Source organism: Salvelinus sp. IW2-2015, unplaced genomic scaffold (genome assembly GCF_002910315.2).
Source record: "Salvelinus sp. IW2-2015 unplaced genomic scaffold, ASM291031v2 Un_scaffold3225, whole genome shotgun sequence".
Classification (NCBI taxonomy): Eukaryota; Metazoa; Chordata; class Actinopteri; order Salmoniformes; family Salmonidae; genus Salvelinus; species Salvelinus sp. IW2-2015.
The window spans coordinates 75,415-81,431 of NW_019944512.1; the positions used below are offsets into that span (position 1 = coordinate 75,415).

Below are 6,017 nucleotides of genomic sequence, written 5' to 3' on the forward strand. Positions count from 1 at the left end.
TTGTAGTTTATATGATAAGCTCATTGGAAGGGTAACAAATTTGGAGGCACCGCTGAGATTTATTTTAATGTGAGCACCAGCCCATATTCCTGGAACGGACAACGAGTGAGAGACATTGGGAGAGTAGCTAGCTAGCTAACGTTAGCAGGCTAACCACCTAACGGAGTGTMGCTATCTTGCCATTGCTTGCATTGTCGTTGTTGCCACGTGAGTAGGACAATATGAGTCGAGAGAGGGAAACGTTGTTGGATGAAATCKAACAGAGTTTATGGACTTTAACTGAGGACAATTTACGGCACTTGTGTGTACGTTGTGGAATAGGAGGTGTATATGACTGAAGTAAAAGGAAAGAGCCATCGTGCTTTTGATGGAAATTGATGGAAGATTACGGTGAGAAGGAGGATTTAATGGAATCAGAGGACACAGAGAGAGTGGGGGCCAACTACCCCAACTATCACAGGACATTGTAATATAGCACAGCTCATTGGTAAAAAATGTCAAGTGTGGTGTTATATGGAGGGTGTAAAGACACACGGGCTCAGGTATCYATCATAAGTCAGGAATGGAGAAAACTTAATTTATTTGAACCGGATGTGAGAGTGATCTGGGGCCTGGACTTACAAAGTCAGGTCGTGAAAACATCAAAACGGCCATCTCAAAAAGTTGACATTGCAGTAGTGAATACTACCAAACATGACATTACCTTACCAAGACAAACAGCGATAGGGGCATTACAGAGAGTAGTAGCGTGTCACCTGGTTCCTGTGCCCAGTGGAGAAAAGGTTACTGTAGCACAGGTTCAGGACAGATCCCCACCGGAGCCTGGCCCTGACAACGGTCAAATAGAGTGGTGGGACCCACCTGGTGAGGTTCAGCACTTGAGCCAAGAACAACAAGAATTAGTCAAACGGATGCTCAGAGAGGAATCAGCTGTTTTCACCAAAGATGACATGGACATAGGGTGTATTGAAAATCTCAGAACTGAGATAACATTGACTGATAACATACCAGTGGCAAAGAGATACAACGGTGTGCCACGCCCCTTGTATGCTGAGGTGAAAAGCCACCTTCAGGGGCTCCTGAACAAAAACTTCATCAGGAAGTCACCTTCATCATACGCATCACCTTTAGTCTGCGTACGGAAAAAGAATGGGAGTTTAAGACTTTGTGTTGATTACAGGGGATTGAACAAGACGACTGTTCTGGAAAGGCAACCCATACCCCGTATACAGGAAATACTTGATGGTTTGGGAGGAAATTCATGGTTTACAGTTTTAGATCAAGGAAAGGCATACCACCAAGGCTTTGTGGGAGAGGAGTCCAGAAAATACACTGCCTTCAGCACGCCTTGGGCCTTATAGGAATGGAATATAATTCCCTTTGACCTATCAAACAGTCCCTCTGCCTTCCAACGAAGCATGGAGGAAAGTTTAGAGGGGATAAGAGATAGAATCTGGATACCATATTTGGATGACGTTCTCATTTTTAGTCAGTCATTTGAACCAATATGGTGGAAGATGTCCGTCAGGTACTCAGGCAGCAAAATAATGTTCAGACAACAACAGAATGACTGTGTAACGTGGATATCCATGGTCCACACTAAGGTCATCAGTGCAAGATGAGCTGTCATGGTGGGGGGGGACAGTTACAAACCGACTGTCTCCACACGATATCATGCAGGCTCATTTAAAGGATGCGGCTGTATCGACAATCTTGGAACTGAAAAGTCAAAGGATTAAGCCTAAACCAACAGAATGTCAACAAGAGTCATACAAAGCAAACAGTTACTGCAAGAGTGGAACAGGCTCATGTCTCACCAGATGGATAATTACAAAGGAAAAACAGCAAAAAGGACACAAGTTTGTGTATCAAGTCAGTATAGAACACTGATTTACAAGTACTTACACACTGAAATGGCCCATCTCGGAACAGAAAGAGTGTTGAACTTAGCACGGAAACACTTTATTGGCCGCGCATGCAACATGACATTGAACACTTTATCACCAAAGTGTGTAAGTGTATCAAACAAAAGAAACCCAGTGTAATAACTAGGACCCCATGCAACATGTACGAGCTACAGCTCCATTCCAGATGATTTCAATTGACTATGTGCATTTGGAGAAAGCAGAGGGGGCTACGAGTACATTTGAGTTATTTCAGATAACTTTACAAAACTTGCACAAGCCTACCCACCAGAAATAAGTCAGGGAAAACTGCAGCAAAAAAGCTTTTTGATGATTTTCCCAAAGTTTGGCTTTGTGTCAAAAAATCCACCATGATCAGGGAAGAGAGTTTGAAAATCAGTTATTCAGACCTTGCAGAACTGTACGGGAATAGCCTATTCCAGAACCTCTCAACATATCACACAGGGGATCTGAGATTTAACCATACACTGTTGTCAATGTTGCCACCACTAGTGAAGAGAAAAAAAGGCCAACTGGGGTGATTATCTGAACAAGGTCATTCATGCATATAATTGTACCACCAGTGATGCTATGGTCTCACTATTTCGCTTGAAGCTCACACTGTACTGTTGACCTGCTAATTGGGTTACAGATAAAGGAACAGGAGAAATCATACCAGGATTATGCTAAGAAGTGGCAGCAACAGATGGCATGAAGCCTATGACATCGCCAAGTAGAACAACATGGAGAAATCAACAAGCAAAGGGAAAGCCTACTACGATCGGAAGAAAATGTTCGGTTCTGTCTCAGGGGATCGTTTGTACTGTGTGAGAACATGTCAAGAAACGTGGGGGCCGGGAAAGATCTAAGGAATCACACTGGAGGGACGCAAATACATGTTGGTGGTAACCAGTGAAAAGGTGATGAACAGCCTGTCTATGAGGTCAAACCCGAGGGAAGAGGGTACAGGCAGGTGCCCGGGTTCCTGCATCGCAATATGTCATGTATGTAATTACCCTACTCATTTGAGGAACCTGTTGTTAAACACCCAGTTAGAGGTCTGTGGAGAAGGGAACCACCCCAGCAAACACGCAAATAATGGGGAGAGAGCTGAGATCGAGCTCAGATGATGATTTTATCCAGTATTCATCAATAGGCCATGTAGGGATGAAGAGAGCAGACAGAGTAGCACAGTATCAACTAGTATCAGATAATAGTGAGGAACGGGGTCAGACTGATAGAAACTTCACTGTGAAGGACTGCCAGCCAGTCCTCAGAGAGAGCCCGGAGAGGACAGGGGTAAATATGGAAAAGGCTGAGGGCTCAGAGACTCAATCATCTCATGATGAAGTGGACACTGATTCATTGGGGTCACCCATGACCTTGCCCCGCCGTTCAGCCCGGCAGAGGAGGCCCAGAGACATTCTAACCTATAACACTTTAGGGCTGCCAAGCTCTTATCAGGATACCAACTAGAGATGTTCTGATGTGTATATATTTTCTCGTTTACCTTTACTAATCACAGTGTGATAATGTTTAGTGGGGGTTGCGTCTTTGCYCATACAGGCAGACTRGACATGTCTAGATAGTTATATGGCTGTTAGGCCAGTTTTTTCCATTGTTCTCATGACCAGTACTTACATCTTCTGTTTGTTTTGAGGCCAGTGAAATGTTTGGGGGTGTTGTAAGGGGCTTAATACACGTGTATTCCAGCCACTAGGGGGTACTCTGGTGAAGCCCATGGGAAATAAAGAAATATAGTTGAAGTGAATTGGGAAGAGTAAGAATGAAAAACTAAAGAAAGACTGTAAACGGCTGTTACCTGTGCTGACATGATTAAAAGTGAAGTAAACCGTACTTTTCGCGTTGTAGTTTATATGATAAGCTCATTGGAAGGGTCAAAAACTATAAACTTTGTGAGAAAACCCCAAAATTGTTCCTCAGCTAGAAATGTTACACCCTCTCATGTCGCCATCTTGACCATGTCACTGATTTCACGGAACTCTCCTGCGCATCATTTACTTCACAAAATCGCGCAAACGTGAAAGCGCCAGAAATAAAAGTCGCGAGATTGTAAATATGTGTGAGAGTCAGAGATTTGAAAGCAGACGCTTTCATGCAAAACGATGTACAGTAATGCGTACATACATTTTAGGGTGGCCCAGGGAAATTAGACTTTTTCGAGAGTTTTTCGAAGCAATTTTTTAAATCTCTTTCTTTGTAATACTGTATGTATTCAATCATTTCGAGTTGATCACTTCCCAATGGATACATACATCAATTCAATTTTTATTACACGTTGGTTCAACGTATTTTCATTGAAATGAAATGGAAACAACATTGATGCCCAGTGCGTTTATTGTGTCACAGTGAATTTTATAATCTGCAGTCAATTTAATTATGTTTTCATGTGCCATGATTCTGATATTTCACATGTGATCCTCATAGGATTAGGCTACATAATTACAGTGGTGCAGTAAATGTAATCTCAATTCAATACGATGTGCATATACTGTACATATAGCCAATATAGCTATTAAACCCATGTTCAGTGACTGTAATCTGTGACGCAAGTGGCCTAATATGTTTGTGACGTTCCATGGAACCCACGGTATTGTTTAAAACTAGATTCTGATTGGCTTGCAGGTCATTCTACAGTGTAAATTATAAATGAAAACGTGCTTTTATATTAGTGTTACAGTTTCACATTACCGAGCGTGTCTCAACCCGTACCGCACTTTTATCTGCCTAAAGGTATCTTCACGCACGACTGGATAGGCCTTTTGGATATGCGTCAAGCTATAGCCTACTTTTAATGTTTTAGTTCCGAACTCAAGTTACTCCAGTCAAGTGATTAATCATAAAAGTTAGTTGTTTTGATTGAGCAGTCCAATGGCCAATAACATGTATAGATTATGCATTAGGCATTGCACAAGTCAGTGTCTAGGTCAGAATATAAAGCTGCTATTTCCGTCAACTCAAGTTACTCAAGTCAAGTGATTAATCGTAAGAGTTAGTTGTTTTGACTGTCAAAACAAATAACTTTGATGGAATATTCCAAATTACAATGGCAATTATGCATCACAAATTCACAATATTACTTGTATTTCAATGATTCATCCAGGCCCAAGACATAAAGTCGCCTGAAAGCTGTGTAGCAATAATTCCAGCTCCTGATCCATAGGATGGTAATCACATACATGATTGGCTTAATCTAGAATCATGGATACCTTTCATGTGAGTACGCACACACCAGATCTTTTTTACATACCTCAGAAGGAAGATACCTCAATACCTGGAAGCACTGTCTCATGTACAATTGTTAATGCTATCTCTGAAATGTCTAACAAAGTGTTGACCTGATGATTTCATCAAGACCTTCTCATCACAAGTTGGAACTAGTGGTCAACATTGGGACAATGCAGCCCAAAAAAACAGGGGCCAATATTTTCATGAGGTAAGCACTACACTTCTGATGGGTTTAAAGATTGTATTACATTATCTAAAAGTGAGAAAGTAAACCCCAACTGTTGTTATTCTTTTCACAGGGAAGGACAATCCCCATTATGCCATGAATGTTTCATTGCTGAACAACCATAGATATGTTTCCTCTAATTTGGCTCCCGTTCCTCCAACAGTGAGCAAGACCTGCCAGCAGAGCTCACTGGAGCAGGGAGACATCCCGTCATAATTTTGGCGCCTGACAAAGTACACTTTTTTTCTTCTAAATAACACTATAGTAACATCTTCTGCACAAAGTTACATTCCTAATACGATTGGTGTTAAGTGAGAAAGAATCCTAAAGATGGTCCAATGGGCATGGTCTGAAGCCTCTCGTCATCTCAGGATGTTGAACCACCTGATTTCTTGCAGGCTTGAGATTCAGATCCTGCTGAACGATGTTAAGCAGTCGATTAACCACATGCAGGGGACACTGAACACCATGCAGGGGCAGTGTATTGAGTTGCAGACTGCCATATCTAAGGTAGAGTCAGATGAGTCTCAGATACAGAAGAATCAGTCTATGATGGTATGGTGATAATGATTGAGATGGTGATTATAATTTACATTTACATTTAAGTCATTTAGCAGACGCTCTTATCCAGAGCGACT

At 41.8% G+C, this 6,017-nt stretch overlaps 1 long non-coding RNA gene across 1 annotated transcript in view; it reads left to right on the plus strand.

Annotated features, from left to right (window-relative positions):
- The first annotated feature begins 4,917 nt into the window (after nucleotides 1–4,917).
- The window catches only part of LOC139025753 (uncharacterized), a 2,779-nt gene continuing 1,679 nt past the window's right edge, over nucleotides 4,918–6,017 (plus strand). Inside the window, exons 1-2 of the long non-coding RNA XR_011477373.1 lie at nucleotides 4,918–5,141; nucleotides 5,281–5,612. This is a non-coding gene — a long non-coding RNA (uncharacterized lncRNA). The remainder of the gene's footprint in view (nucleotides 5,142–5,280; nucleotides 5,613–6,017) is intronic.